We start from the raw sequence: 9,783 nt of genomic DNA on the forward strand, positions 1-9,783 counted from the left end.
GTCATCTTCAGGTCAGGTACTGGTCTGAGTTCAGCGCCGATTTGAGCATGCCCTTTACGCCAGATACCTGCCTCTGCACTTTTCTTCTGTATTTGTAGTCATCATGCAATATGGCAAATCTGGCCAACTTCTTCAAAGAAAAACAGATTTTTGTTGCTCGTTGTGGGGTTCAGACGAAGGACCTGAATGTGAGAACATTTGCATGCATGGTAGGCCAGGGACCTGAATATGAGAACAACATTTGCATGCATGGAGGTCGGTAACAGGACCAGTTGCCATCACTTTCTTGATCAGAGAACACACTGCCTGAAACTGCTTTTGGCTCCCGCTCGCTGTGCAACAGATGAACCAGACAAAGGACTGGAATGCAAAACCAGTTTACATCCTGCAAGCCTTGCCAGGGACCAGGATTTAATTTGAATTAATTGGCAGGGGCCGCGTGAACGCGTACCCCCTCTATCACAAATTATGACGTTCATTCTCCCACTTGGGGAGATGATGGGCCAACGCACCCACCAAGTGCAATGCGGGCCATTGACCCAGGCCACGAGCCTTCTTGATCGCTCGTCGACCCTGTCCAGGTAAGTAAGGAGAACGTAGCACCTCGCCCTCCTCTTAGGCCAACTTCACCGCGCGACCCCAAACGAACGTCCGTTTTGTCCGGATTCTGTCCGTTTAGGTAGCGATTTGGGGTCGTGTCCGGGCGTGTCCTGGGATGCGGTGGCCGTGCGCCCACCGCGCGGACGCATCCTTTTGCCCTATCCTGTCCGTCAGGGCCAAAAATGCCTAAATTTTCATCAAAACTAGTTTACAACCCAAATATTTGTCTGAAAATTAAAATAGTTTTACAACCCAATTGAAATTGTCTTTAATAAAATATTTTTACAACCAAATCGAAATTGTCTTGACTAAACATACAATGGACCAATACATCTATTGGTTGCCAATGTGATCCCACACGTGCTCAACCAAGTCATTTTGAAGATTCAAATGAAAGTGCCAATCACGCATCTCATGATGGAATTGAGCAAACTGTTCAAATGTGGCCGGGTCTTGGTGCAGGGGCTCAATATTTTCACCTTGATAGTCAAAATCCTTGGTCGAAGATACTCTCATCACGCTCGTCCTCGACGATCATGTTGTGCATGATCACACAAGCAGTCATCACCTCCCAAAGCTTCCTTTCATCCCATGACAGTGCAGGGTTTCGAACGATACCCCACCGGGATTGAAGCACACCAAAAGCACGCTTCAACATCCTTTCTAACACTCTCTTGCATTTGGGCAAATCTCTTTCTCTTCTCACCTTGGGGTTTCGAGATTGTCTTCATAAAAGTTGACCACTGAGGATATATACCATCTGCTAGATAGTATCTCTTGTTGTAATGGTGGCTGTTGATCTCAAAGTTGACAGGTGGGGAGTGGCCTTCTGCAAGCCTCGCGAAGACTGGAGAACGCTGCAGCACGTTGATATCATTGTGAGAACCTGTCATGCCGAAGAAAGAATGCCATATCCAAAGATCCTGTGATGCCACCGCTTCTAATATGACAGTGCACGCCTTGACATGCCCTTTGTACTGGCCCTGCCAAGCAAATGGACAGTTCTTCCACTCCCATTGCATACAATCTATGCTGCCAAGCATGTCTGGAAAGCCTCTAGCTGCGTTGGTCGCCAACAATCTCTCTGTATCAACGGCAGTTGGCTGCCTCAAGTACTCTGGGCCAAACACCTCGATCACAGCCTGGCAAAACTTGTACATTGATATCAGACATGTTGTCTCACTCATACGCACATACTCATCCACCAGATCACCTGGAATTCCATATGCAAGCATGCGGATGGCCGCGGTACATTTCTGGTAAGAGGAGAATCCAAGCTTGCCAAGGGCATCCGTCTTGCACTCGAAGTATGGGTCATGAGCAACCACTCCCTCTCGGATACGATTGAACACATGCCTTGCCATTCAAAAACGGCGACGGAATTTATCCGGCTTGAAGAGCGGGGTGTTGGCAAAGTAATCGGCATAGAGCAGGGCGTGCCCTCTCTCCCTGTTGCGGTTCAGGTTGGGAGCACGGCCAGGGAGTGACCCCCTGTACCGAGGAAGCTGCCGTTGAATGTGGTCGTGAACGACCAGTGCAGCCACCACAATATCTTCATCATCCGACGACGAATCGTCCGATGAACAAAGAAAGTGATGGAAGAAAAACTCGTCTCCACTGTCCATACCTTTGTGGGCAAAATGCCGAACACCTTGCGGGCGTGGTGGCGAAGATCACCTCGACGCAGCAGGGGTGGTTGCCGTCCGGCTACTGGCCGCTGTGGAGCTCTCGTCGGGAGCTGCCGAGGACGCCGTGCTGCGTCGCCGACGGTCCTGTCCCCTCTGCGACTGGCAAAGACGTCGACGGCCAAACCTCCGATTGACGGTCAAAACTACGGCCACAACACGGGCGTGGTGGCGGCCATGTCGAGAAGTGGTTTGGTAGGGACGGCTGGAGGCTGCGCGGTGAGGAGGCGGCCGGAGAATAGCGGCGGCACCGGCGGCGGGGCGGGGCGAGAGAGAGGGTGGAAGCGTTGGGAGCGGAGGGACTGCTAGTGTCCCCGACAGGCGGGCCAGGGGGGTCAAGGGCGTGCGTCCAAAATGTCCGCGCGCGTCCGTTTCACCCCAAACCGAGCGCAAGTTTGGGCCGGGATGGGTCGAAAACGGACGGAATCCGGACATTTGTTCGTTTGAGGCCGTGCGCTGGGCTGCGCTATTCGTCTGTTTTACCCCAAACGAACGGGGTCGGACAGAATAGAGTCGCGCGGTGGAGTTGGTCCCCCTCGATTCCCCTCGGCTAGGCGAGGTGGTACTAAAAACTGAAGAGCAGCGGCAGCGGGCGTGAAGGGAGTCACGGGGAGACGCGCGATTAGCTAGCTTCAGAATTTAGTGGGCTCACGTTTGACCTATCAGGCCCTACATACAGCAGCAAGACGCGGGCCTTGAGAGAGTACCAGTTTTGTGCTCTTGCTGTGCAATCGTGTTGCTCACCACTAAAAAAAAAAGAACAAAGTGTAATCGTGTTGCTCTCTCCTCTACGAAGAATGAGCCATGGCAATTGTTTCCTCTCTAAAAGGAAACAGGTACATGACAATTCAACAAAAAAATCAGGAAAATTATAAATAAACTCATGTGCATTTAAAGTTTCTTCATTCGTTTCTTTTGGAAGAGTTTCCTCTCAGTTCTCTGTGTGGAAGTTTTTTTTGTTGTTATGGTGAAAACGAAATATGTTTAGCTTTTAGTGGTAGTTGAGGTGTGTGATGGTGCTTTCCTTCAATAGCTAAATCTACCATGCTAAAAAAACATACACATACCGGTAGACATGTACTCCCTCCGTCTCATAATGTAGTGCATGTAGATTTTAAAAAAAATCAAACCTCACAAACTTTGACCAAGTTTTCATTTACATCAAAAATGCCAAACACAACATATATAATTAGATTCATCATAAGATGCAGTTTCATATTTTATATTTTTAATATTGCAAAGTTTGACTTTTTTAAAATCTATATGCACTACATTATGAAACGGAGGGAGGTCTACAATATTGAGTCTGTGTCCAAGGTAGTCATATTCCAGATCATGTTGAGTTGCTCACCACTAAAAAAAATTCCGGAGGCCGACATAAGCCAATTGGCTTCCCCGAGGCCGATGCCGTATTATTTTTGAAATAAATCTAAACAGCGCAATAATTCTTAAATTTACTAAAAATAGTGCATTATTTAAAAAAATAGCCTAGTATGAGTTGTTCAGATGGGGTATTCTTCCTTTTCTTTCCAGCCCATTTTTAATCTGATTTGATGCAAAGTAAACTAACGCAATAAATAGTGTATATTCTCTCCGGTTGGGGATCAGTAGACCTCCCATCTTCTGTACAACGTAACGGCAATCCAAAGTTTGCAATACTTCTACGAATACATGGTTTTTGCACAATGTGTGGGCTATTTGTACTCGACATGCGCACACCTCGGCATTGAGAGCGTTGTATGATGATTTCACGCTCCTGATCTGGCCGATTTCTCGGTCTCCGTGAGTATGTATCCTGATGACCATTGAGCTTTTTTTTTAAGGAAGAGAGTTCTAAATTTCTTTGCCTTCAATTTGTAGTTAATAGTATGCTTGCTCATTTTCGTGATCCATATTCTGATCCTCCAGTTTGTTACTTCACTTCGTTATTGACATTGTAACCACAAACTGCTAGGGAACTCTTATCCTTCTTCAGGACAGGTTATGAGTAAGCATGTGGCAACAATAATTGGAAATAGACATTTTAGAACTTGCAATGGCACCCACAGCAGCATTACGGAGGGATATACGACCAAATAAATATCTCTAGGAAAAATGTTGTACAAGGAAAACATAGGTGTGTGTTAATATCCATGGAATCGAGAGTCGCATGCCGAAGTTGACATTTTTATGTAAAAGGAAGTACCTGGTAGACGTGGATAGGACAGATGCAATTTTGTGCTTCAATTCACTTTTCAATCAAAAGTATTTTGTTTCTACTTTTTTTTTCTGCTCTTCTTGTTACTCAATATTATCATGTAAGTAGCTTTAGTTTTGCAATGTTGATCCGAAGTTGATCGCTAGAAGTAGCACTGGTGTATATGATATTAATCAAATGACTTTTTAGGTTGGTGGTGCATGGCGAGGTCGGGACACGTTTCTAAATCCTCTGGCCACCCGCCACTTCCATTTCCAAGTAAAATAATAATAATGTGCGGACCACAAAAATATTTTGACATAAAAAGGGAAGATTGACAATGATTTAAAGAAGCAAGTGATATAACACAAATCTCTATCTCTCCATATACTACTTAAAAATAATGTAAGGTTCCTATTTCGCTTCATGGGCAACGAACGAGTTCTTGGTGGTCAAGTTTCGGATGTGATTGACATCCACCAAGATACTCTGCATCTGACGCTTTAGCCAGTCATGATGCTTATCCTGTTTCTGATGCAGGGCCTCAAAAAGCTCTCGGTCATTGAGGACACGGGAACGCTTCCGAGGCCTTTGGGCAACCGTACTTGTTGTGGCTTCAGTGTTGGCACGATGTGGCACTCCCATATTCCCAGCAAGAGGATAAGTGGGGGTTGCAACATTAAGAACAAGAATTCCCTCCATTGGTTGCGAGAAGCTATGGTGTTCAGCATTCTGAAGATGTATAGGCTGCTTGGCTGGCTCAGGATAGTTGTCTTCAATGGACAGATCAACCTCAGGCAGAAAGACAAGATGGTTGCGCGCTGAGGGCTGATAGTCAATTGTAAAATGGAGCTTGATCAGCCGCATCACCCATGGAGCATAAAACTTGAGGCCAAACAGATCAATCCCTGATGTAGCAAGTTGTTTGATGAAGAAGTCCTGGGTATTGAATCTGATGCCATGGATGATATAGAATACCAAAGTCTTCATGGCTCCTTCTAGTTTGGCTTCAGAAGAGTGTCCCTTGATTGGCCAGAGAGTACGCCTCAGAATATGATAAACAGTGCGAGGCAAGTACTCGAGGTCCTTGACAAAGAACTCTTTGGGGTATTCAGCATCAGAAGGCAATGGCTTCATCATACTTAGCATCTCACTCATATTTGGCTCGGGCCTTTGGAAGATACTCTGCAGTTCATCGTGATGACGCTGACAACCAGGCTCGTAGAACTCCCCTGGAGTGGGAAGGGAAGTAAGCTCGATGATGTCTTGAGCTTTGGTTTCATGATGCACATCACCTGTCATCCACTCAAGAATCCATGTCTTCGGATCCCTCTTGTAGCCGTGAATATGAAGTGTTTCATAGAACTACAACAAAAGCTCTTCATCCAGTGCTCCTTGTCTGTCACGAAAGGTAGAAGACCAACATCTCTGAAGCAGTCAAGTGCTTCTTCAAGATAGGGCAGCCCAGCAATAGCTTCACAGTCAAGACGCACGTGTGGAAATATCCGCTCTTGATTGTATAGAATGCAGGAGTAACAGCTGCACCGCTGATGGCTCCTGAAGCGACTGGAAGAGATCTTTGACTTCGAATATGGATTCTTGGCACTATCAAAGAAGGTGTTGTGGGCTCTAAAGCTGTGCACATTGAAAGAACCTATTGTGGTGGAAGCACCTGGAAGCCTTGGCAGCCGTGGCTTGGGCTTCTGAACATGTGGTCTCTGCTCCACATGATAGTCATATTGTGGTCCGGGAGCAGAGGGTGGAACCATGACATGCCATCTAACTGTGACAAGCTGCCCATGATCATAGGCCTATTCATATGGTGTGAGGTCTTGGAGGTGGAACATTGGCTTCAGCTCCCACATTGACTTCGAGCTCCTTATGAGCTTCAGGCACCACCTTGTCTTCAGCCATGACAATGTCATTGGCTTCAGCATCGTTGTTTGTGGCAGCCCCAATGTTTTCAACCTCCGTTTGTTCAATAATAGGAGGGTCGGGCACAGTCACATTCTCCTCGAGAATGACTGGATCAACAACAAGGGGTGTGGTAACTCTTTCTTCTTCTCTTTCTCCTTGATCTTCATCGGCTGATGCAGCCGGAATGTCTTCAACAGCTTTAGCTTCATACTCGGAGACATTCGCGGTAGGGGTGGCTTCAGGAAACACTTGACATGCTACTGAGCTTTGGTGCACTTCCCTTTCCAGAATGCTCGACATGGTGACCTGTGGCCTGGGGCCTTTGCGAAGCCTGCGGAAAGCGGGCGACGCCTGTGGTGATGGAGAGGTCTGCACCATGTAATTGTCGTCGTCAAGCACCGGAGTGGTGACTTGAGGTGGTGGAGTTCTGGGTGTCTCTTCATGGACGGGGGTGTCTTGCTGAGGGCGATCGGCCCATGAATCATCCTGAGCTATTGGCGTCAAGGGACGACCAATGCTGATGAGTTCACTATTTGTAAGAACAGGCGATGATACCGACTGGTGCTCAAGTTGAGGAAGGACTACACCATCTTCAACATTGTCATCACGACCAATGTCTTCAGTTGTGGTGGGGTCAACAGCTGGAACTTCTTCATCTTCAGGAGAATCTGTGGAAGCAAGCTCGTGGATTGTAAGGCGACGCTCTTGGTTGGTGGAGGCCGGATGGGCAACCAAAATGGGCTCAACAACAAGGGGCTCAGAGGCCGCAGCACGCTCTTTCTTTGAAGACTTTGTCTTTAATTTCTTCTTGGATGGGGACTCATCAGAGGTGTTATTGTGCTTGCGTTTCCTGGCATTAGCTTCAACTGCCCTTGTCTTCTTCAGTTCTGAGGCTGCTGAGGGGACCTTAGGCTTCGAGCCTGTCATGCTGGCAGGGAAGACAATGCGAGGTTCTTCCTGCCTTGATGCTTCAGTTCGGGCCACAACAGACTTCTTCGTTGGCTTGGCAGCCATCCTGGGGTCGATTCCAGGGTGCCCAAGAGCTTTGCGCTTTTCAGCTTCATTGTGGGCTTGAACACATTTCTCTGCGAAATACTTCATGCGCTCTCGTGAGCCTTTGGCTTCTTCTCTCTTCTTGTGAAACTCTTCCTTGAGATTATGCATCATCTCTTTGAAGATTTGAACATCTGCCACACTGAGCTTGGCCATGTTTTTCTTGAAGTGTGCCTTCTCATAGTCAATCTTGTTCTTCAACTCGACGATTTTCTGAGCCACGACCAGTTCATTGGCAATGGCTCCATGGAAAGTGATGCTGATGTCCACAGGCAGCTGAAGATCATCAATACTGATGCTCTGGTCATCGAACCACTCATCGATGAAGTTGTTCAGAATGTCAACATCAAAGAGGGGCAGATCGTTGAAGATCTCCGCCTCTTGCTTGCCCTTGATTAGCCGCTCAAGGGCATCATCACCAAGATCTTCATCACTGGACAGATCAATGGTGTCTTCCTCGTTCCTTAGAACGGCAACATGAGTCAATTCATGCATAGAAATCTTCTTGAGCTTCTTGGTTTTATTGGTCTTCTTGACCTTCTTGGAGACACGAGACATGCCTTCAGACTGCACACTGGCTTCAGGAGGTGCAGTGGCCAACGACTTCAGTGTCGAAGCTTTTGGTGCGGCAGAGGGCTTCGAAGCTTTTGTCTTCTTTGTCTTCTGCTTCGGTGGTGCTGGCGCATCTTCAGAGTCTGCGCCGTCAGTAGATTGCTCCATCGTAGCCCTCTGAGCAGTGATGTGTGAGCGAAGGCCATCGAAGTTGGCGAAGGGGCCGATGACATTTGTATTAGCATCGCGTGTGATGTCAGCCCTTGGAGCAGATGGACCAGGGTTGAAGTTGAGTCCCAGCTCCTTCTTGTTCTTGGTAGCTGATGCTACCTCTTGAGCATTGCGTTGGTTTTCCCCTGAAAAGGAAAGGGTGATGCAGCAGAGCAGTGTAAGTATTTCCCTCAGTTTTTGAGAACTAAGGTATCAATCCAGTAGGAGGCCACGCACGAGTCCCTCACACCTACACAAACAAATAAACTCCTCGCAACCAACGCGATAAAGGGGTTATCAATCCCTTCACGGTCACCTACGAGAGTGAGATCTGATAGATACGATAAGATAATATTTTTTGTATTTTTATGATAAAGAGAAATAAAGATGCAAGTAAAATAAATGGCAAAGGAAATAACTAAGTATTGGAAGAATAATATGATGGAAAATAGACCCGTGGGCCATAGGTTTCACTAGAGGCTTCTCTCGAGAGCATAAGTATTACGGTGGGTGAACAAATTACTGTTGAGCAATTGACAGAATTGAGCATAGTTATGAGAATATCTAGGTATGATCATGTATATAGGCATCACGTCCAAGACAATTAGACCGACTCCTACCTGCATCTACTACTATTACTCCACACATCGACCGCTATCCAGCATGCATCTAGAGTATTAAGTTCAAGAGAACAGAGTAACGCTTTAAGCAAGATGACATGATGTAGAGGGATAAACTCATGCAATATGATATAAACCCCATCTTGTTATCCTCGATGGCAACAATACAATACGTGCCTTGCTGCCCTTACTGTCACTGGGAAAGGACACCACAAGATTGAACCCAAAGCTAAGTACTTCTCCCATTGCAAGAAAGATCAATCTAGTAGGCCAAACCAAACTGATAATTCGAAGAGATTTGCAAAGATAACCAATCATACATAAAAGAATTCAGAGAAGATTCAAATATTGTTCATAGATAAACTTGATCATAAACCCACAATTCACCGGCCTCAACAAACACACCACAAAAGAAGATTACATCAAATATATCTCCACAAGAGAGGGGGAGAACTTTGTATTGAGATCCAAAAAGAGAGAAGAAGCCATCTAGCTAATAACTATGGACCCATAGGTCTGAAGTAAACTACTCACACTTCATCGGAGGGGCTATGGTGTTGATGTAGAAGCCCTCCGTGATCGATACCCCCTCCGGCGGAGCTTCGGAAAAGGCCCCAAGATGGGATCTCGTGGATACAGAAAGTTACGGTGGTGGAATTAGGGTTTTGGCTCCGTATCTGGTAGTTTGGGGGTACGTAGGTATATATAGGAGGAAGGAGTACGTCAGTGGAGCAACATGGGCCCCACGAGGGTGGAGGGCGCGCCTGGGGGGGTAGGCGCGCCCCCCTACCTCGTGCCTTCCTGGTTGATTGCTTGACGTAGGGTCCAAGTCCTCTGGATCATGTTTGTTTCGAAAATCATGTTCCCGAAGGTTTCATTCCGTTTGATATTCTTTTTCTGCGAAACCCTAAAATAGACAAAAAAACAGCAATTCTGGGCTAGGCCTCCGGTTAATAGGTTAGTCCCAAAA

At 46.7% G+C, this 9,783-nt stretch overlaps 1 non-coding gene across 1 annotated transcript; it reads right to left on the reverse strand.

Moving 5' to 3' along the window:
• Positions 1-428: 428 nt before the first annotated feature.
• Positions 429-589, reverse strand: LOC123109105 (U1 spliceosomal RNA). Its single transcript, XR_006452398.1, has one exon. It is a non-coding gene; the product is annotated as a U1 spliceosomal RNA (small nuclear RNA).
• Between the last annotated feature and the right edge of the window lie 9,194 nt (positions 590-9,783).

The sequence above is a fragment of the Triticum aestivum genome, chromosome 5A (genome assembly GCF_018294505.1).
Source record: "Triticum aestivum cultivar Chinese Spring chromosome 5A, IWGSC CS RefSeq v2.1, whole genome shotgun sequence".
Classification (NCBI taxonomy): domain Eukaryota; kingdom Viridiplantae; phylum Streptophyta; class Magnoliopsida; order Poales; family Poaceae; genus Triticum; species Triticum aestivum.